The sequence below is a fragment of the Gavialis gangeticus genome, unplaced genomic scaffold (assembly GCF_001723915.1).
Source record: "Gavialis gangeticus isolate Ggan-Ray unplaced genomic scaffold, GavGan_comp1, whole genome shotgun sequence".
Lineage (NCBI taxonomy): Eukaryota > Metazoa > Chordata > Crocodylia > Gavialidae > Gavialis > Gavialis gangeticus.
The window spans coordinates 134,332,241-134,356,003 of record NW_017729032.1 but is presented as its reverse complement, the minus strand read 5'-3'; the positions used below and the strand labels follow the sequence as shown (position 1 = coordinate 134,356,003).

Below are 23,763 nucleotides of genomic sequence, written 5' to 3'. Positions count from 1 at the left end.
ATGGCCCATCCCACAAGTCAGCAATGATGTAACCAAGTGCTAGGTTCATCATTCCTTTTTTTTATACTGTGTATAGCTTGAAAATTCTTTCCAGTGATGTGATGGATTTTCTGAACAACACCTAATCTATTCAGAAAGACTAGACATTCTTCTCTCTAGAGAAATATACTAAGAAGTTATTGTGTGATCATTTATGTACAGATTCAAAACAGGTATCTAGTCACAGCTATGCTGTGTTATCGCATCTAAAATTTGGGCATGTGTGTCCTTAAATTAAATTTAAAAAATGAGTTCTTCACCCTAGGTATCTATATCTTGAACAGAAAAGGCTTATGCACCCTTTTATTGAAATTCACAGCAACCAACCTGCTATACAGGAAAGGCATAGTCCAGCCAATAGGTACCGTTAGGATGTGTGTGTGTGTGTGTGTGTGTGTGTGTGTGTGTAAGTGATTGGAATCTCGTGTGTGTGTGTAAGTGATTGGAATCTCTCAGATTAAAGAAAAAAATCTGCTGTTTCCTGAAGACTCAGGCAAGGTATTTCCATTAAGATGGGGTTCACAGACTGAAATCCCTGCCTAATATTGACTGCCTAAAGTGTGGTCTTATTAAACTGTAGAAGGAAGGAGAAGGAGAAGGAAAAAGACACATCAATATTTGGTAAGTGGTTAGAGCAGGGGTGTCAAAGATAGAGCCAGCAGAGCCACATCATACTGGTGCTGGCCTTGGGTCTTGAGTTGACTCAGATGTCACATGAGTGGGTGCTGGAGCAGTCCCATATAGAATCATAGAAATTAGGGTTGGAAGGGACCTCAAGAGCTCCTTTAGTCCAACCCCCTGATCAAAACAGGACCATCCCGAACTAGTTCATCTCAGCCAAGACTTTGCCTAGCCATGTCTTAAAAATTGCCAAGGATGGAAATTCCACACCCTCTCTGGGTAACCTGCTCCAGTGCTCTACTCCCCTCATGAGAAAGTTTTTCCTCAGTTTTTCCAACCCATACTTCCCCTGTTTGCCTGAGAGAATGTTGTGGGAGACCATATCAAAAGCCTTGCTAAAATCAAGGTTTAGCACATCCACTGCTATATGTCTCCCCACATCCACAGAGCCAGTCCTGTTGTCATAGAAGGCAATCAGGTTGGTCAGGCATGACTTGCCCTTGGTGAATCCTTGACTGTTCCTAATCACCTTCTTCTCCAAGTGTTTATAAATGGCTTCCTTGAGGACTTGCTCTATGATTTTTCCAGGGTCTAAAATGAAGCTGACTGTTCCCTAGTTCCATGGATCCTCTTTCTTCCCTTTCTTAAATATGAGCACTATATTTGCCTTTTTCCAATAATCTGAACTGCCATGAGTTTTCAAAGATAATGGCCAGTGGCTCTGCAGTCACATTGGCCAACACACACAAGTCCCAGGACACATGCTACACACAGTGCCCACTCTAGGATCCACACTGCATGCAGCAGTCACCCAGGACCAGTCTAGGACCCCTCTCCCATATGCTGGATCCAATACCTGCAGTGGCCACTCCAGCTGATCCAGGACTGTGCTGCCTATGATTCCTGCTCTGGCCAGTCCAGAATGTGTTCCATAAGCAGCACCCACTCTAGCTGGTCAGGTGTGGGCACCACTTATAGTGTAAGTCCCGGACAAGTCCAAGAGGAGGAAGAAGGGGTGGTCAGTCTGTGGTGTCCACTCCAACCAGTCTGGGACCAACCAGCCACATGTGGTGCCCACCCCAAACAGTCTGGGACTTGTGCTATAGGCAATACCCACTCTGGACTGGCTGTAGTGGTCACCACATGTGGCTCACATCCCAGATTAGCCAGAGGAGGCACTATGAGCACCAAATCCAGGATGCCAGGTGGGGAGGCAGGGGTCTGCGGGACCAATCCAGCCCATGGGGCCAGTCCCATGCTAGTCATCCAGCAAAATGGACTGTTCCTACGCCACTCATCTGAATTCTTGAGATCGATCACTGGCTCAGGCATTAAGAGACCTAAGCCCTATGCAGCTTGAGAGGGCTTAACTGTGCATCTCCCCTCCCCAGGAAAATACCAGAATAAACTAATAGCACCGTCCACCCTTTTCTGTTGAAGCTACTTCACTGAAGCAAAAAATTCAGACTCCAGAAAGCTAGCATGCAAGAAGGAGCATGACTATAGCCCAATGATGAGGGCACTATCCTGGGAAACAGTTCTAAAGAGGAGCTAGAATGCAAGATCTCCAACTTTCTGGCCTTTTAGGCAAACTTCTAAATCTAAAATAGCTTTAGATAAGATTCAGATGCTAATACCCCAATTTCATTCAAAATGGCAGACATAATAAGCTTGTTCAATAAGTGTGTTTTTAAATATCTAGACCCTTTATTGCCTGAGTGCTAGAATGCATAGATCTGAACCAAAACACCTAGCATTTCACATGTATATAAAATTCATTTTAGAAAAATCAGAATAGAAAAAGTGACTAGTGAGCATAAATCTCTTTTTGAATCCCAGATTTAGGTTGTTTTGTTTTCTAGTCAGATGTTATCTTGGCTGGTACTTAACTTTTCCAGTTATTCTGATTTTACTTAATTGACAGAGGGCACCTCAGCACATGCACTTTCCCACTGAGTTGACTAGAGCTGAGCTAATATGAATAATGATCAGGTGCAACTTTAACAGAGCTATTTTCAGTACAAACAGAATCCAAAACACACGTTTTCCTAAAAGATGTCATGTAATAAAGAAGTATGGAGCAACAAAAAAGGAAGGAAGGAAGGACAATAAGGAAATACAGGCACACATGTACAGACACACATGTAAATGGGCGTAATATGGAAGCACATGTAGATGGTGACACTGTGCCTTGACAAGGAAGTTTGGTGCCCAGGGCAAAGCCCTCAATAGCAGCCCGCCCTTGCCCTGGGCACAGATCTGGGACGCACATGCATAGATGGAGGAAGAAAATATGATGGGGGTGGGGCTGAGCACATGCATGCTTGTGCACATGCACCCTCTCCCCAGCATGTAACTCTGTTAGGGGAAGGGGTTGGGGGGCAGATCGAGGCCCTTGCAGTGAGGGTGGGAGTGAGGCAGACAGAGGCAGGGGCTCAGGTGAATGTGGCTCTGTGGCCAGGGTGGGTTGTGGGAGGGTCAGAGCCTGGGCTACATGCTAATAGTATGTGTACATGTACCCAGAGTCTATTGAATTTATCACTGTCATGCTACAACCTGTCTCTGTTATCATGGTATGCAATGAATTCATATTGAACTAAACTGCATTGGGTGTCTTAATATTAGAAGTATTAGTATATATATATATGTGTGTGTAATTCTACTGACATTTTAACACTACTCATTTAGTTCCATTTTACTTTTTTTTTTCAGTAAATTTAGTTTCACTTTTTTCCCCTCATCTGGAAATAAATGTTTAATAAACCAGTCCAAAGTTAAGTTCTACTCGGACACCTGCAAACATAAATTTTCAGCAATCAGCCAACAGTACAGGGTGGCAAAATGCAATGCTGTTAAAAAAATATTTCGAGTTTTCAATTTTTTGTGACATTGCACAACAGTGGTGTGAACTGATTGCATCTAAAATATGTGTTTTGACAAAAGTAATTAAAGTGTGGACATTTTGAGTTATTCCAATATTTGAAACTAAAGCTTTCCTGCTTACTACTTCTCATCCATCAATTGTTTTTCACTCACAGTGACCTTAAAACTACTCTAGCATAGTCACCTTGAAGGCAAATGCTAAAAATATGATTAGCAGTACTTTCTTTCCTGCTGCTTCTTTAGCCAGTACAATTGTATGGTGAAATTATAGTTCTAGACTCTAGAGAATGAATTGAACTGTTTGGTAGAGTTTGGGGTTTTTTTTATTTAAGGCAATATCCCTCATGAGCATAATGTGAACACACCAAAAAACCAGAAAGAACATATTTTACTGTGCATCAATGTCCAGATCTATTCTCAAGTAAAATGGATGTTTGGTTTGAAAGTTTGTCTCTCTCTCAAATTTTCATAGCTGAATACAAGCTCAGTGACATCACTATCATTTTCCACAACCTTAGTGCCAACATTCTTATTTCTCTGTGCCATATGCATATTAAATGATTGGTATTACATATATATGAATGTTGCATTTCCTTATTGTCCTTCCTTACCTTTTTGTTGTTCCGCATACTTTGTTATTACATGACATCTTTAGGAAAACATGTGTTTTGGATTGCTTGTACTAGAAACAGCTCTGTTAAAGTTCCACCTGATCATCCAGTGTGGAAATGGGCTTTGTGGCTAAGTACAGACACTTAAAAAATCCTGAGTCCATATCAATTCGATCTTTGCAGGTTAGTCTAACCTGCGTAAGCTGAACCAAGAAACAAGTGAATAGACATTAACTTCTGAATCTGGAAATTCAGGCACATGCCTGAAGTGGCTCAGACTAGAATCTATGGGGCACTAGAGCAAGCCCTCCCTTTCCTTCTGCAGTGGCCAGAAGGCTAGAGAGAAGCTGAGCTGAGGGGGGACATGGCCAGGCCCCGGCTGGTTGAGTATGACTGGGGAGGGGTTTAAACCCCCACGCTGGCCTGAGCGGTCTGCCTGGCTTTTCCCCACCCCACTTGCCATTTGAGCACCTGAGGCGGGAGAGCCTTGCGTCAGAGCTGCCAGTTATCTTATGTAGAGGTTAGAGTATGGGTGCATACAGGATGGTCTGGACAGGGATGCTCCTTCCTCAGGCAGGGGGTGGCTTGATGTGACCCCTGCAGGTCCCTCCCAGCCCCACTCTTCTCTAGACTTCCATGACCTGATCCAGAGAGGAACCCCCTGCACAGCTTCTCCAAGAACTGAAACTTTCAGGCCCTGTTCTACTGCATAAAGATGAGGGGGAAAGGCCCAGGGCCAGTCACCTCCATGCTGGGACATGCATAAGGGACTTCATGAAACTGAGGGTCATACACACAGTCCTCCCCATCCCCATGAAATGAATCAGGGGCTGGTGCTGCACAGCCCTGCTCTCTGCCTTCCCTTCCTCATGGGCTTTCCACAGCCATGAACAGGGGTCAGGGCCCTTCCCCTCAGGCCCCCCAGGTGTATTTTAAGGGGCTGGAGAGGCAAGAAGGCCCTGACATGCACCCTGGATATGCATGAAGGAGGCAGGGACCCTCTTAGGGTGCATGGGGTGGTGGGGAAGAAGGTGACTGCCTGATCTCTGTGATACAACAATGCGGAGAACATGGGGCATTCAGAAGTGGGTGCTGGACCTGGGGGACACTTGCCAAATGGCTTCTCCAGTGGGTGTCCCCAGGGGAGGGGAAGGCAGTGGCACTGATCAGGAGACAAGCGGGGATCCCCCTTCTCCAACCCCACTGCCAGCTCTGCCTGAGTCAACCTCCCCCACCTCTGGGGAACAGCAGCTGCTGCTGGTGAATTTGCCAGAGCTCGCCCAGAGAGTTACTGGGTGCTGCAGCTAACCAATCACAGGCTCCTCTTTCAGACCACCTACATGGGTAGCCCAGCAGCCAGGCCAGTTGCTGTGAGCAGTGGTGGAGCTTAGCACAGTTGGGAGCAGCAGCAGCAGGTTCCCCAGGAGGAGACAGCTGGCCCCTGCAGTGCAGGGGCCAGCCTGCACCTGGCCACCTGGCAGCTCTGCTGCCACCGGGGGGGGGGTTAATGTAAAAAATGCCAGTTTATCTGCAGCCCACAGGTGAACTGGCAGATCTTCCTTGATGTTGCAAGGAGACTTGGCAAGCAGGAGAAGAACAAGATGGTGGCCAAGTGCTGGGTCAACATTCAATGTGCCACTTTCCACAGAGTTGTAGCCAAAGCACAGTGGTAGGGCCTCCCACCGTGTGACATGTTGCATTATAGGTACCTCCACCTGCTAACGGAGGCACTCAATCACCCTGAAAACAAACAGACAGAGGTCTCCAAGCTGTCTTCTGCTCCTGAGACCTCACCAACCACAGCAGCTACTCATGGTGGCTCAAGTGAATAAGAAACCAGCAGGGTCCCAGTAATGCCACCTGTGGATTCCATGGAGGATAGACCACAGACTTGGACCTCCACACCCTGTACGTGAAGCCCTGGGGACCCTTTAAGTCACCTGTCATCTGAGCTACCAGCTGCAATTAGGCTGGGTTGGGAGGTGAAGGGAGGGGATTGGTTGGCATAGGACAATAATTTAAAGACCCTGTGAGTTAGTGGGCAGTGCAGGGAGGTGCAGGGCAACACACAGTAGGGAGGCTGTGCTGGGCAATTCTTTGCAGCCACTCAGGACCTGCAACAGCTATGGCCAGGCACCCCTTTCTCCTTCATTTTGGCCCAACTACTTCTTATCCACTTGCAAGATTACCTGACTGCTGAGCTCTCTAAAAAGTCTGTATTTCCCACATTTCTTGATTTTCAGTTCCACTTGGTATGCCACCACCGAGCAGACACAGGCCAGATAGGCAGGCTGTTGCTGGTGCCCAGACAGAAAGCATAGTAAATGCTCTCCATAGCTGTGAGCTGTGGTTGAGCAAGATTGCCAGACAGCTCCTAACTGGCTGATTCACATCTGGGCACCAAAGCAGGAGGTATTCCCAGACAAGAGGGAGAGAATGGCAGTCAAGCTCGAAAATCAGGAGACATTCCCAGACACAGAGGAGAGAAGAGTAGTCAGACTCAGAAACTTAGAAATGATTATTGTTTATTTGTTATAGAAGTTGTTTGTTGATTTGTCTAATTCTTGTTTATATGTGTTTTACAGATGATGTGTTCTATTCCCTTCCTTCAATTGTTTACTTAGTACTGGTTATTGCTTATTGCTTGTCATTATCTTATAAATGCTGTTCAGTGGATGCAAATAATATAAATTTTGCTTCATATGTACCATATGTTTAATTATGTAAGTAAAGGTTTCTGTTTCCTTGACTTTGTGTTCCCTGTGTGTATAGGGCAAGGGGAGGGACTTGCAGAAGCTTGATGGGCACGTGTTTCCTTCAATGCAGGAATTAGCAGATACTCAAGCCAGGCTGAGCTGCTTTGTTCTCCTTTTTCGGGGCCTGCAGAGTAGAACTGCTCTCCTGGGACTGGGCAACCGCCATTTAATCTTAAGACCAAATGAAACTGCTTCCAGGTGCCTATATAAGGTGGCCAAGTGTTTTTCTAGTCCTTGCGTTAACAGGGAGTGGATTATGAGCTGATGAGACCGCTGGCAATCAGGCAGAAATGGCAAGGGACCTGATCCTGCTTTCAGCGGAGCCCATTCACCACCCCCCGTGGCTGGGGGGGCAAGCTGCCAGCAGGCTGGACAACCCTGAGCTGCAGAGTGTGGGAGGCAAATCATGGAGGGGCAGTTTAAAAAGTGAAATTGAACTTAATTAAGTTTTTTAATTAATGAAGTCACATCAGTGTCAGTCAGCCATACATGTCAGCAACTTGTGAGCTAAAAATCACTGACTAGTCTGTAGCGGGGATTAGCAGATTGGCAGCACCCTCTGCTGTAATGCAGTACCAGAGAAATCAGCAGGGTGGATTGTTATGCAGCACCCCCTGCAGTAATTTGCTGTGAATAACATACTGAGATTTATTCAGTTTAAGACCTGTGACTTGTACACAGTGACGGAACAAATTAAAACACACCATGTCAATTTTGGGGCCACAGAATAAAACCCTGAGGACTAAATCCCCATCACATGTACAAGCACCCATAGACTCTGACTTAGAGAGTGCATATGCCACTGGTCTCCAGCTATCCTCATGTTTTTGAAGCAAAGCTGCTCCAATGCCTTCTTTAGAACCATCTGTTGACAATTTAATGGGTCTTTTAGGGTCATAATATTTTAGTTCTGGAGCTGTCATTGTTTTTTCCTTCAAGTTTTTAAATTCAGCTTCATGTTCACATTCCCAGATCCACTGAGCATTCTTTTGTAGGAGTGATCTAAGGTGTTTGGCCTGCTTTGCTAAGTTAGGTAGATACTTCCCTACAAAATTGATCATTCCCAGTAATCTTTGCACTCCTTCCTTATTCGTAAGGGGTGGCATGTTTGTAATGGCTTTCACACTTCCAGGATCAATTTTTACCCCTTTCTCAGAGAGCTTTTCTCCCAGATATATTATTTCTTTGATCCTGAATTTACATTTTTGTTTGTTCAATTTCAAACCTGCTCTGCAAGCTCTATCTTAGCTTCAGGTCATGTTCTTCCATAATATTTCCCCAAACTAACATCATCAATATAAACCATAGTTCCATCAAGACCTTCAAAAATGTTGCAACTTTCTGTCAAATAGTTCAGATGCAGAACACAATCTAAAAGGAAACCTATGAAAGCAATACCTTCTGAAGGGTGTAATGAAGGTATCTAGTGCTATTCTTTTCTGCGGGAATTTGCAAACCCCAGAAGAGGCATACAAAGAGGAGAAATATTTAGCTTCTGCCACGTTGCCAAAAACCTCTTCACTGGTGGGAATGGGATAATTCTTCCTTTTGATGTGTCTGTTCAGTTGCTTAGGATCTAAACACAATCTTGAGAATCCATCTTTTTTTTCTATTATGGCCACTGAATGAACCCAAACAGCTGGGTGCTCTACTTTTTCTATTATGTCCATGTTAACTAATCTATCTAATTCCTTTTTTGCCTTCTCCCTTAGTACAAGGGAAACATTTCTTAGAGCAGGTATGGTGGAAGTATTTAGTTCTCTCAATTTTATCTTGTATTCAGCTGACAGTTTCCCTATGCCTTGAAACATCATAAAACTCTTCTTCTATGTTCTTGCTTTCTAGTCCCTCAATAGCATCTATTCTCTTAATCAAACAGTTTTACATGTTCTCAACTCAGTAATTATATGCTCTAAATCTCACTTCCTTATCCTCGTAGTACACAGGTTTAGTTTTCATTTTTTGAATAATATATTTTGGTATTACATTGACCTGTGCTCCTGTGTGTATTTTAAAAAGTTACTGTTAGTTCACTGGTGTCCAGCATGATTGTCCAATCCTCAGAAGAAGTAACTTCTTCTTGCAGTGTGCCAATGAGGAATTTTCTCTTCCTTGTTGCATACAGCATGCACCTTCTGTTTCTCACATAGTGCATCCTGCTCCTTTCTACAAACTCTTGCAAAGTGATTAAATATTTTGCATTTGTTGCAGTACTTACCAAATGCAGGGCATTCCATGGGTTTGTGATAACCCCCACAGCATCTGCAGCTGACCATTGCTTCTTCAAGCAATTTTCTTTTGCCTCCACTTGCCTACTTCATAGTGAGGTCCTCCTTTCTGTATTGTTTGTGTGTTACGTTAGGCTTTTGCAGCCTTGTAATCCTGTCTAGTTCATCTTGTTCTGGTTTTTCTTCAAACTTCTGTAGCCTGGCATTTGTTATCTCAGCTGCCTTTTCCAAATTAAGCTCAGGATCCTATAGCAGTCTTTTCCTAAAGCTTGTATCCCTTATACCTTATACCTTATACCTAATACTATTTGGGCTCTGATTATCAGGGATCCTGGTTCTCTCTGATTTAAAAAGTCCCCAATTTTCCAGTTTAAAAAGTAACCCGAAATCCACTGCAAATGTATGTGTATATATATAAGTGGTGCTTCATTTTAAGTATGGGGAAATGTGGATTTAGGGTTACTTTTTTAAATTGGAAAATTGGGGATTTTTTTTTAAATCAATGAAAACCAGGATCCCTGGTAATAATAGCTTTTCTGCTGGTTGGCCTGGAAAACATATACCTAGCCCTTATTCTCAGTTCAAGGAAGAGCTGTCAGTATCAGATGTCATTTTGTTCAAAGGCTCATAACTTGTTGTTCCAGCAGTGCTAAAGACAGACATGTTTAACAGAATACACGAGGGGCACCTAGGCATTAAAAATGCAAGAGAGCAAGGGGTGCTGTATATTGGTCCAACATAAATAATGACATAGAAGATGCTGTAAAAGCTTGTACAATGTGTCTAAAGTTACAGATCAGCTCAAAGAAAAGAGCCCATGATGCTCATGGAGGATCCCATAGCTCCATGGTATCAAGTGGGCATTGACTATTTGTACAAGCGGGAAAAAATATGTATTAATGCTGGATTATTGTTCTGTCCTGAAATTGTGTTGCTTGAAAGCATGACAGCAAACATGTTTTCCCTGCTCGGAGTCAAGCAGTTGATGGTACTCCCAGCGACAGGGAAGCACTTGGCCACACATTGAATTAATGGCATGATTAGAACAAGCTGCAAAGTTATTACATATTTTTTGTAGAATAACTTTGTAGCTTATTTCTTATTTTATCACACCATTAATTGGTTGAATGTGTAGCTGGGTCACAACTTAAGGCATGATTACCTGGTTAATGATGCCTTAAGTGCAAAGTGTAGAGGGGGCCTTAGTATTCTAACTACTTTTTTACCTCTTAGTATTCTGTTTAAATTTATTTGCTTCAACTCAAGTTCTATCATAATATAACTGACATTTCCTTCAATGACTTATCCGAATTCTGCAAGTAAGCCTTTGAACTATAAAAGACAGTCTTCTCAAGACCTTGCTTAGGCAACATAGATCTCTGGGAAAAATCTATAAGACATATTTAAAAATACTTCCTATTTCTAAAGATTGTGTCTGAGTGTCTTGACACTAGCCGTGTGTGACCTTCAAATGTGCTTGTCTTATCCTCCATCATGCTATTTCTGTTCCAGGAGCCTTCCTCCAAAATGATACATTCTTTCTGAATGAAAAGTAATTGTAAGCAATTCACATTTTCAACAGGGAGTTGGTATTTTGTCATTTAGGCATGTCACACTGTTAAGCTTCATAATATAATGGATCAAAATGATTCAATGCTGGCTCCCCAACAAACATTTACTATGATCTATAACCCACTGGAGATGGACAGCTATTTTTAAAAAATATCTTCAACCAGTACCTACACTGCCTGATAATGAATATGTGCACATATAAATACCTAAACACATAATATAACACAAACACTGGCTTTGTCCTATGCAATGCTGAAGCTTCCCTATTGATGAGCAAGCTTTCTCCCCATGCTGTATTGCCACACCTGCAATCAGCGGAAACACTCAACACAGTCATATAACTTGGAGAAGGCAAGCATCCCACTAGCTCCAGGCACTGAATTTAGAGGGGCTGCTGGAATGGGGCCTCCTCAGAGAGCCTTTGCCCCAGTGGCAGCAGCAGCCGCATACCAGACAGTAGCTGCTGGGCACAGGACACCAGAGCAGCAGCATTCAGGGTAGGCAAATAGCAGTGTAGAAGCAATAGCCAGAATCTTTGAGTCCTTGGAGCAGGTAAAGCTAACTTCCCTCCTACTTCAGTTCTCCCCAGCACCACCTCTCCCCCCACCACACACTCTATAGCACCTGGCCACATATCTCATTTCCCAGACCACAGGGGGATTATCCCAGTGTGCAAAATGAGTTGAACTATGCCTCTGCTCAACTTGAGGCCCCCTCAAATGTCACCATGAGAAGGCTTAACAAGGCCTTTTCACTGAGGGGCCCTGGGATTTGTAATTCACCAAGTCCACCGCATTAAGTCATTTCTAGAAAATTGTTAAAGTCAGCTGCTATTAGGGGTGTGTGAAGCTTCAGTCACCAATTTGATTCAGAGAACATTTGGCCAGATTCAGAGGCCGAATCTCCAAATCTGAATCGAATCAAAAGACAAAAAAACCCTCTGAATCGATTAAGAAAAAGATTTGGAAAAAGATTCAGAGATTTGGTGATGCAGAAGGTGGTCTTGCAGGGAAACAGAAACTAAGAAGAAGGAAGAGGAGGATGCAGGGGGGGAAAGACTGACATCTGTAGCTGGCCACTGACTGTGACCTTTCCCCGAGTCCCCTTTCATTCACAGTGCTCTGGGGGAGGGATGTAGAAACAGCATATAAGCCTCTGTCTGCAGGTTTTCTGTGCCTTTTGTGAACTGTTTTTAGCTGAGCACTGGGAAGGCCCCCTGTTACAGCCTACCATCCCTGTTTTCATCCCGCTGTGCCTTAACACACACACAAAGTAACACATCATGAGTTTTGCTTTCAGCAGTTTGAGGTGCAGTTTCCCAGAAACCCCTGCACCTATCTCCTTGAAACTTGGCAGACTTCATGCCTTCAGAAGAGACTACCATTCCTACTGTTTTCATCCAAATCTAACAAAAAATGACTAAGTTATAGGTATTTCAGTAGTTCTCCATTATAGTCTATGGCCGAATCACTAAATCTCTCTGAATTAGCGCTGAATTGATTTGGGACAGTGATCTGAATCTCTGAATCGAATCACTGTCCTCTGAATCTGCAGAATCTGAATTGAATACTTCTCTATTCGCACAGGCCTAGTTTCTATGTCAGCTAGACTAATGGGATTTTCCATGTTCAATGGAAGTGTGCCCATAGCTTGGCTATATTCCCATTGGGATCCCAACTCATATCTATGTTTCTCAACCCGCTTGTGTGTTTTAAACCCATGACATCACTTAATGGTTGTGCACTTCATTCTAAAAGACTCACAGAAAAAAGAAAAAGAAAAGGATACCAAGTACTTTTTCAGAGCCCTCCTTTCCCAAGGCTTGCAAAAAAAGTGCGCTTTAGGTTTGCCTCATAAGCATCAAGCATAAGATGCTTATGAGATAATAAGAGGCAATAAGATTTTTTTTCTTTTTTGCCAATGCTTTAAAAAATATATATATTATTGCTTAGAAGCAAACATAAACTTTAAAAAATAAACCAATGCTAAATTCTCCTTCTTAAGCAATGAAGTATATTTTTTTCCCTAAAAGTAATATCAGGGAATTGGGGGGGTGGGGGGGAACAGAAAGATTTAGGCACATTAGGAAAGAAATAAAAAATTAGGAAAAAAATAAGAAAGAAACAAATGAAACATACACACACCAGAAACAGGAAACCTAACCCTGATCCTTCAGTTCATCTGAGAAGAATATAGTGCACCCAGAAATGGAAGTGTGCACAAAGGTGATTTTAACCACCTTTGTACTCCTGCATTTCCAGACTGGCTTTCTACCTAGTGTAAATTAGAACAGATGGAGATTGCTTTATAATGCACCAGCTGCCAATGGGACGACTCTGGGGTGGAGAAGTACAGGCTTCACTTTCTTTGCACTGTCTGTGCCCTTGATGCTGAATCAGGAAGTGAGATTTACATAGGAGCTGCTAGAGTGATTGCTTGACACTGGAGGTTTGTCCCTGCTCAGGAGTGATCTACCCATGCCAGGTATGCTACTCCTAGGGCTGTTTTATGCAGGCGATACAGAGGGCATAGTCTGAGCATCTATAAATAGTCCTAGTCAATGTTGTTATATTGATTCAGTATAAAGTCCGCATGTGTTGGGGATATGATGTTAGTTTATTTTTCTTCCTTCTTGGCACTTCATAAACTGTGAAGCATAGATTCCTGGTGCTTTTTTTTTTTCCCTTCAGTTTTTGAGCTCAGCATCTAGGATCTTGTATCATTTCTGGTCAGGTCTCATGGCAAATATATAACTTGCAAGAATTGCTAAGTAAGTTGAAACATATTTCAAAATATAAAATAATGTGATTCAGGGTCAGTATATAGTTAGAATACATTTCTCCATCTTAAAAACAGTTCAGTTTCATTAAATTACAAAGACTTCAAGCAAAAAGCTCAATGCAGCTAGTAAATGCTATAGTATTTTCCTGGCCCGACTTTATACATGATGCTGTTTCACTGTTTTAAATATAGTATGGCTTTTATCTCCATAGCTTCTGATGCCAGTAATTGCACTGGTATTTTTAAGATTATATTAACAACAATAGATCAGAGCTTTTCTGCACTTAGAAGTTTATAATATCAGATAAATTATTCCTCTCCATTAGTATTTCACAAGCAACTGCAATCATGGCACTTGCATAAAAGACAACATATCAGGAATAATACTGCACTTTGATCATTTATGACCTGATCTAACACATATTATAGTAGATGGGGAACTTCCCAAGATTTACTGGTAAAAAGTTGAAGCTAGAAAAATTCGGACTCGAAATAAGGCAAAAATTGTTGACAGAGTAAAAACGCCTGAGATAACTGAATACTGGAACAGCTTATCAAAGAAGGTAGTAAACTCTTACTTCTCTAATGTTTTCAAAACAAAATTAAAATATGTTTCATTTCTTCCACATTGTCGGGCTCGCTACAGATGTTACACAACTAGAAACTATTTTTCCATCCAGTAAAAATTTACAAGATTTCATGAGATTGTTCCCATTCTTTGCTAGGACAAAATAATCACTTGTTGAAAGTTTTTAGTGAAAAAAGACAGAAATGCCAAGATAAAGACTTTCTTTTTTCACAGAAAGGTCTGCTCCAATGGGTAGGTCATTTACTAGGATCTGAAAAATGAAGACTTGAGTCCCTGCTCTGAATCAAGCAGTTGAACTTGGATGACCCACACTGAGAAACACTCATTATCCTTAGCTTGGTGATTAGGATACTTGTATACAATTATTCCTGTTGAAGCTGTTGCACTTTAAAATTAATAAATAAATTTACTACTCTTCATTAGCATACTCTGGCTGACAGCAGGCTGCTGTATTACACATAAATACTCTTGGCTTTCTGGGGCTGGGTAGAGGGTAGACACTGTGACATTTATGCTAGGCTTCCATGAAGACACTCCAGAAACAAACTGAAAGGGCAAGAAAAAGTGCTACATTTGTAGTGGGAAGAATACTTTTCTTCCATTAGAAACTGGAAGCATGAAAGAATTCATATATTTCTTCTGCAAGAAACATTCTGGAAACAGGGGAAAGATCTTCCTCTTTCAACAAGGCAGATCTTGCCTGGCAGAGGTTCTCATGCAGGAACAAACATCTGTATACTTCAACAGCTCTACTCCCGGAAAGGTGGAATGATTAGGAGGGGCGGGGGCTAACCTGGGTCTGGGGAGGATGGGGAGAGCAACTGCTGTTTCATTCCTTCCAGTACCCAGGAGGAATGAAGGAGCAGAAAACACACACCCCTTCCCCGCCCATGCCGTAGTGCATGGCATGGGCAGGGTGAGCCAGTGCTGCAGGGGTGAACAGGGTGACTGCCCCAGGTGCTGAAGCAAGGGGGCATCAACAGGCACTGCCCAGCTGGGGCAGGGCTCAGGATAGAGCCACAAGAAGCTCATCTGGGGGGCGTGGAGATGGTGGGGGTTGGCTCCCACCATTGCATGCACTCCTGGGGAAGCATTAGGGGTAGGCATGTGCCTCCCCCCTGCCCCGGATCCATGTGCAGGGTGAGGGTGGGCTGCTTCTGCGTGCTTTGCCCTGAGTGCCAAACTTCATTGGTATGGCACTACTCTCCCCCGCCCCCCCCCGTAAAACAGAGATGACTCTGATTTCGAGAACATAGAGAGTGATAGGGAAAGGTTCCCCACACATTCCCCAGACTGGGGTTTCTGTGTAGGGCAGAGGCTGCACAACCCCTACCACTCCAAAGGAATGGATCAGCAGCTGCTTCTTCACCTTTACAACTCTGGGGTCATAGAATCATAAAAATAAGGGTTGGATGGGGCCTCAGAAGGTTATTTAGTCCAACCCCCTGCTCAAAGCAGGACCACCCCCAACTAGATCAACCCAGCCAAGGCTTTGTCTACCCAGGTCTTAAAAGCCACCAAGAGTGGAGATTCCACAATTTCTCAGGGTAATCTGCTTTACTACCCTCTTGGTCAGAAAGTTTTTTCCTAATATCTAACTTAACCTACCCTTGCTGCAACTTGAAACCATTACTCCTTTCATTGTCATCTGCACCACTGAGAACAGTCCAGCTCCATCCTCTATGGAGCCACCCTTCAGGTAGTTGAAGGCTTCTCAGCCTTCTCTTCTGCAGACTAATTAAGTCCAGTTCTCTCGGCCTCTCCTCAGAAGTCATGTGCCCTATCCCCCAAATCATTTTCACTGCCCTCTACTAGACTCTCTCCAATTTGTCCACATCTTTTCTTCAGTGGGGGGCTCAAAACTGGACACAGTACTCCAGATGTGGCCTCACCAGTGCCAAATAGAAAGAAATAATCACTTCCTCACCCTGCTGGCAACACTCCTACAAATGCAATCTAGTATGCCATTAGCTTTCTTTACAATGAGGGCACACCGTTGGCTCATATTCAGCTTATTCACCCCAGTCTAGTCTGACAGGGGGCTCACTCGGGGTCAGGTCTCAGCATTGACCCACCAACCTATCTACGGCAGACTGCCCTGTGTTTCCTGCCATGACTTGCTGTAATAAATTAGATGTAAATATGCAGGAGGCTTCCCATTTGATGCTTCGATGTCTGGGGTGTTATACATGGCTCCAACTTCCCCTACTCCATGTCCAATGCTTCACAGATGGCATCATAAATTGTTCATAACTCTGGTGCAAGGCTCAGCCAAATTCTGCTCCTTGCTAAGCCTCTCACACTCTGCCCTTTTCTGGGTCTCACACATACTGCCCCCTCTCACAGGGACCTCTTTCATCCTGCCCACTCTTACTGGATCTCATTTGTACTGCCCCTCACTGGGCCATTCACAACCCACTCTGCTCCATGAGCAGCCCCCTCAGATCATCAGGCTTATCTACTCTCACTCTATCTGGTCCACATGCAGCCCTTCACATCACTCAAGCAACCCTACTCTACATGGCACTGGTCTTATGCCTCACACTGGGCTGAGATCTGCTCCTATCCCCTCACCAGGCAACTGATCCAAGTTTTCCACTCTTGTTGGGGTTGGCCCCTGTGCAACCCTTCAAATCACCCAAGCAATTCTACTGTACACCCCCTGGTGCAGCCCTTCAGGCCTGCCTGTTCAGACCATACTCTACACCCCAATGCACAGCCCTTCAAGTGCTACAGCGCACCCTACTCTGTGTGGGCCTCCATACATACTTTTGCCCCCTCACTGGGGCCTCTGGGATCTTACACCCCATGGGCTCAGGTACCCACAGAGTTTCCTGGTCCCACTGCCTGTCCCAGATCTAAAATTACCCACTGAGTAGTGGGAGCTGGGGTTATAAGATGCCCCTACCTACCTTTCACTGGGGAGGCAACTGGCTTGGCATTCCTGGGGAACTACCCCACCACGGGCAGTCCCACCAAGCCATCCTTCCCCAGTAGGGTGTGGGCCTGCATTAAAATGGAGGCTGTTCAGCCCCCTCCTCCAATCACATAGCCCTCCTGCTGTCATGTGACTGCCTCATCAGCCTGGGCTGCACCTGCCAGCTGCCCTGCTGCCTGATCTAAATCTTAAAGTGGCAGGCACTGAAAGTGCCCTGCCACACTAGGAATGTGTGGGGAGCGGGAAAGAGGGAATGGCTGTAGGTTGGAACATCTGTATGCTCCCCTCTTGCTAAGATTTCTAGTGCTACAAATTTCTTATCCATGGCCAAATTCTCATGTGTGGCTCCGAATTTTGGCTACAGATGAAAAATCCAGAGACTAATGATTAGTGCACAAGAAGTGGTAAGATAGTTAATTATTTTGGAAGATATATTAGTTAAAAAAGATTTTTTTTTCTAAATAATCTTATTAGTTCAGTAAAACCCAGAAATCCAGGACAATGTCCCGATTATAAATGGCCTAAACCTATTTTAATTTCATAGAAATATTTCATAGATATTTCATAGACATTAGGGCTGGAAAGGACCTTGAAAGATCATCGAGTCCAGCCCCCTGCCCCAGGGGCAGGAAGACAGCAGGGATCATACGATCCCAGCAAGAAAAACATCCAGATGTCTCTTGAAGGTGTTCAGAGTAGATGCTTGAACCACCTCTGGTGGCAATCTATTCCAAACCTTAGGGGCTCAGACACTAAAGAAGTTATTCCTTATGTCCAGCCTGAAATGGTCATGGAGGAGTTTGTAATCACTCTGCCTTGTCATCCCTTGAGGCACTCTGGTGCACAAACGTTCCTCCAGATCCTGGTAAGCACCCATGATAAACTTATAGGTGGCCACCAGATCACCCCTAAGCCTGAGCTTTTCCAGGCTGAAGAGTCCCATAGCTCTCAGTCTGTCATCATAAGGTCTGTTTTCCTGACATCTGATCATGTATGTGGCTGTCCTCTGCACCCTCTCAAGCTTCTCCACATCCTTTTTGAATTGTGGAGCCCAAAACTGGACGCAGTACTCCAGCTGCAGCCTTACCAAGGCCAAATACAATGGGAGAATGAAGTCCTGGGATTTGCTTGAGAAGTATCTATGGATGCAAGTCAGAGTTTTGCTCACTTTACCAACTACAACATTACATTGGTGGCTCATATTCATCTTGTGGTCAATCATGACCTCCAAGTCCCTTTCATCCGTAGTGCTAGCCAGCGTAGCACTGCCAAGCCTATAAGTATACTGCAGGTTTTTATTTTCAAGGTGGAGAACTTTTTTTGGTTTTGAACACCATCAGGTTCTCATCCACCCATTTCCTGAATCTGTCAAGGTCTGCCTGGATCACCCTCCTGTTCTCAGGTGTGGATGCTTTACCCCAAAGTTTGGTGTCATCAGTGAACTTGGCCAATCCACTTCTGATACCAAGGTCCACATCATTAATGACGATGTTAAATATTATATGCCCAAGGACAGAGCTTTGGGGGACCCCACTGATCACAGGGCACCATGACGATTGACAACCACCACACTCTGGGTCCTACCACGGAGCCAATTCCCCAGCCAGCAGATCGTGGTGAGGCCGAGGCCACAGTTAGTCAGTTTTACCAAGAGGTGATCATGGGATACCAGATCAAAGGCTTTTTTAAAGTCAAGATATATGACATCAATCTCTTCTCCCTTGTCCAGGTGATAGGTCACCTGGTCGTAGAAAGAAATGAGATTGGTCAAGCAAGACCTACCCACAGCAAGCCTGTGCTGGCTATCCCTCAGGATGTTGCCAGTGGCCAGTCTATTAAGAATGGCCTCTTTGATAATCTTTTTTAAGATCTTCCCCGGGATAGAGGTCAGGCTGTTGGGCCTATAGTTTGCTGGATCCACTTTCCTCCTTTTCTTAAAGATAGACACCACTTAGCCTTCTTTCACTCTTTGGGCACTTCACCAGAGCACCAGGAGTTCTCGAAGATCTGTGCCAGGAGTTGAGCTATGATGCTAGCCATCTCCTTGAGTACCCTGGGGTGTAAACTGTCAGGGCCAGCTGACTTGAATGTGTCCAGCCTCTCAAGGTATTCCTTCACGAGGTCAGCATTGATGGGGGGTAAGGAATCTCCCTCACCCGGGCCTCCCTGTCCCATAATGGGCAGGGATGTCCCATGGGACTGGTGAAAGACCAATACAAAGTACCCATTTAGCAAGTTTGCTTTTTCCTGGGCATCGGTTGTCAGTTGTCCCATCTGGTTTAGCAGGGGTCCAATGTTGCCCTTGCTTTTCCTCCGGCTCCCCACATATCTAAAAAATGACTTTTTATTGTCCTTGATACTTGTAGCTAACTGGAGTTCCACCACAGCCTTGGCTTTCCTGGTTCGCTCCCTGCAGGTCTGGACCACTGCAGAGTATTCTGCCTTGGAGGTGGATCCAATCCTCCATCATTTGTAGGACTCTTTCTGGCCGCAGGAGGTCAAGTAGTTCCCTGAAGAGCGAAGGGGGCTGCTGTGCCCTTTTGCTGCCTTTCCTCCAAGATGGGATAGACTTTGCTTGCACCTCCAGGATCGCTCCTTTGAGGAACAACCACTTGTCCTGAACTCCCCTTCCCTTTGGGTTGTGGTCCTTTAGGGCCTTCCTGACAAGCCTCCTAAGCTTGTCAAAGTCCACTTTCCTGAAATCAAGGACTTCTGTATTGCTGACTGACTTGCCAGCTTTACAGCAGATGGTGAAGGTGGTCAGCTCGTGGTCACTGTCACCCAGCTTCCCTTCAATCATTAGGTCACTGATTAGGTCATCCCCCAATTCCAGAACCAGGTTGAGCAGCACTTTACCTCTCATCAGCCTGTCAAATTCTTGCATCAGATAGAGCTCATCCACTCATGAGAGAAAGCTTTGTGACCACTTGGATTTGGCTGAGTGCTCTTCCCATGAGATGTCTGGGTAGTTGAAGTCTCCCATGACAACCACGCACCAGGAGGGTGTGGCCTCAGCCAATTCCCTGATGAACTCCTGGTCAAGCTCTTGATCCTGGGCAGAAGGTCTGTAGTAGATTCCTACCATTGTGTCCCCTGTGTTGTGTTCCCCAATAGATTTTAACTCATAGGGTGTTCAGTTGTCCACCCAGGGCACCAATGTCAGCTTGCAGGGACACATAGCTTTCCTTGACATAGAGAGCTACTTTTGTCCCCTTGATCCCTCCTGTACAGGGTATAGCCATTTATACCTGTGGCCCAGTCATGGGTGGAGTCCCACCAGGTCTCCATTATCCCTATGACATCATAGTTATTTGTGTTAAGCAGGAGGACAAGTTCCTCCTGTTTATTCTCCAAGCTCCTGGCATTTGTGTATAGGCATACACCCCCTTTGGGGGTCCTTGCCTTGCCCACAGCTCACTCCAGGGCTGGGGCAGGGGTGGGTTTCCTTAAGTGCCTTGGCCTGCTGGCTTTGCAAGGTTTGCTCAGTGGGCCAGCAGTGGCAGTAGTCCCCTCTATCCCCTGGTGGGCTTAGTTTAAAGCCCAGTAGAGCAGATCAGCCAGTCTGGCTGAGAAGAGACTCCTCCCCAGCGGAGAGAGGTGGAGACCATCCCTTCCCAGCAGCTCACTGCCTCTCTCACCAAAGAGCAGACTGTGGTCATGGAAGCCAAAGCCTTAAGCTAATTCTAGTACATCAAGTCTACTAACCCAGTGAAATACAGAAAGGGCAATCATCTTCAATTAGTTTAGGTAAATAAAGAAACTTGCAAATGACTGTTTTGTTGCATTATGATTATAGCAACAATTAGACCTGGCTGAGTCAATGGCAATCTGATGTAAAATGCATAAAGAGACCTGGGAGCACAAATCAGAACTACACCCAACCCTGCTGTGGAGGTGCTCTCACTACTGTGCTGTAGAATCAGGTCCCCTCTTGCTGGTTCTCCTTCTGGTCCACAGTTCCTGGCTGCCCACTAGGCCAACTTCATCAAGGAGGTGACAGCATCTGAATCAGGGCTGCATGTTAAATGCTTTCATTCCTTTGGGATCCATGGCCAGATCCTAAATATGTAAGGCATCAAAAAGAAGGACTCAGGGGGTGCAACTAGATGAGACAGTTACTGCACAGTAGCTTGTTACTGTGCAGTAGCATCACTGGGCATTAACTGTGATGCAACACTACTGCACAGCTGTAATAAACTACTGCAAAGTAAGCATCACCAGGCAACTGTTCCAGGACACTGCTTTGTAGTAATGCTGGTTACTGCACAGCCGTTTAGTACTTGGTTATGCAAGTACTGAATGACTGCGCAGTAACAACTGTGCAGTGGGTGACTCATGTAGATGTGCCAAGGCGGTACCAGGATTATATCTGTTTTTAAACCACTGATTGTTTAATGTGAAATTCATAAACAGTTCTGGCAGGAAGGACTAGAACAAGGATCTTCCTATCCCAGGGGAATGTCTTCCATGTTGTGCCATAGATTTACAGTCTAAGCTCTGCTTTGGTCCATGGGTACCAAGTGAATGGAGGCACCTCATGTGTAGCCCTGAGACACAGGCCCAAGCTCTTGAAGGATGGGAACCCATACACATTGGTATTTCTTATTGGCATGCTCTTGCCATTCTTCTGCTGAGCAACAATGTGCTCTCAGCAAGGTTCCATCTAAGCTGTGCGCATGTGTGGCCAAGCATGATTTAAAATCTTGCCGCGCACTAACTTTTTAGGCAGGAGCTGGGCATGGAGCGTGGCAGAGGCACCCTGGCTGGCGCGGGACATTACACGGAGGTAAGCTTCTCACACAGGGAAGGCAGCAGCTCCTCCCCAAGGTGAGGTGGGGGTGGGGACGGGGACAGGGACAGGGCTAGGGCTGGGGCAGAGTTCCTCCTTGCTCCCCAAGATGAGGCAGGGGCTGACGGATGGTTCTGGGGAACTGCTCTGCCAGCTCCGGGGCAAGTGCTCTGCTTCCTAACCCCAAGGAGTGCCTCCTTGCTCCCAAAGGTGAGGCAGGGGTGGGGGCTAGCTAGCACTCAGGGGAGCTGCATCCGCAGCAAGGGGGATCCTTCTTAGTCTGACCCATCTCTGCACTAAGATGTACTTAACTAAACTGTTTGTAAAAACAGTTTCAAAGAACATAGGTAGTAGAACCAGTGTTTGTTCACAGGTTTATGAGCCGGAGGTGTGAGGGGACATAGAACATAGGATAGCAATTGAGTTAGAATCCTGAAAATGCAAGAAATTCCCCCAAATCTTCACATGCAGCTACCAGGTAAAATACCAAAAACACCAAGAACCTGCTGTAACCTGCCAGAGGCAAAAGCAGAAGAGGGGAGAGCACTACTAATGCCCTAATACTGCAACAGAGAAATAGTATCTAATGTATGCTCAGCAGATCCTGAGAAAATGACAGTGCCCCATAATACAAAGGAAGGCAGTTTTCTGTCAGTGATTGATCTTTATGGAAATCGAACCATTTCACAAGTCCATTTCTATTTCATTGTTTGTTTGTTTGCTTGTTTTAATTGGGAAAAGTTAAAATATTTTTTTGAACTGATGATGCTGAAACCTCTCCATCATGTAAAAACATTTGGCTTCGGTAATTTTGTTATGATTCATTTCATTTGGACTTTTACAATCTGTTAATGGAACACTACATATTATATTTTATAAATATATTATATTTACTATTTATATGATATAGGAATGAAAAAACCCAGCATTTAATTGACTGTGTTATGTTCCTAAAAGGAATCTTCATGGTTACAAAATGCACAGTACTGGTTCTAGCATTAATTTACTGTAGGGGAAATTAAATGTACGGGAAATTTCCTCAAAGGGTGAATAAAACGGTGACTGCTCGGGGAGCATCAGCATAAATGCAGGGAAAGAACACACAAATAAGCAGTGAGCAAGAAGGCAATTCTGGGGTGGACCGAAGCAGTGCGCACCAAAAAGGGGAGGCAGGACCAATTCAGGAACAAACAGACACTGTGCGCTCACAGACCGACGTGGTGTGCTCATGGACCGTCACAGCACGCTCATGATCTGCTATACCTTAGAGGGAATGTTGGCTCTCAGTTGCCAGTTGTACTTTGAGGTACCAGACTCATGCCATTGAGTTTATAGGGACCCTAAGTGCCTAACCCTGTCTATTCAGATTGTCCTTCTGAGGCCAGGCACCCATTTATAGACATGATGCCTTAATAGAAGCACCTACAATTGATCCATAGCTAGATCTGTCTCTCTGTCTGCCACAGCTGTGACATCCTGGGATCATAGGAAAGTAGGGCTGGAAGTCATTCAGCCCAGTCCCTTGCTCAAGGTAGGATCATCTCTGACTAAATCATCCCAGTCAAGTGTCTGTCTAACCTCCTCTTGAAAACTTCTAAGGATGGAGATTATATTGTTTCTTAGGTAGCCTATGCCAGTGCTTTACCACACTCATCATCCATATGCACAAAAATTTCCCTTGACAGGGTGAAATTACTCTCTTCCTTTATCTACATGTTTAAACCATAATATCCCTTACTACCAGACACTATCCCTCAATTAAAAAAATTAAAAGCACAGAATATAACAACTGATTAAGTGGGGAATCTTGCATCACCCTCTCCACCCCTGTACTAGAAGTATGAACAACACACACAAGCACACAAGATCTCTAGGAAATTAATAACTACAAAGCAAAGTTATATAGAAACAAGACTAACCATAAGTACTAGTATTTTACCTTATTGAACTATTTGG

The 23,763-nt window shown here is 44.6% G+C and overlaps 1 long non-coding RNA gene across 1 annotated transcript; it reads right to left on the bottom strand.

Moving 5' to 3' along the window:
* Window positions 1-2,986: 2,986 nt before the first annotated feature.
* On the bottom strand, window positions 2,987-22,835 carry LOC109302446. Its single transcript, XR_002098778.1, has 3 exons — window positions 22,440-22,835; window positions 12,037-12,044; window positions 2,987-2,999 (listed from the first exon to the last, which is right to left on the bottom strand). It is a non-coding gene; the product is annotated as an uncharacterized LOC109302446 (long non-coding RNA).
* Window positions 22,836-23,763: the final 928 nt, after the last annotated feature.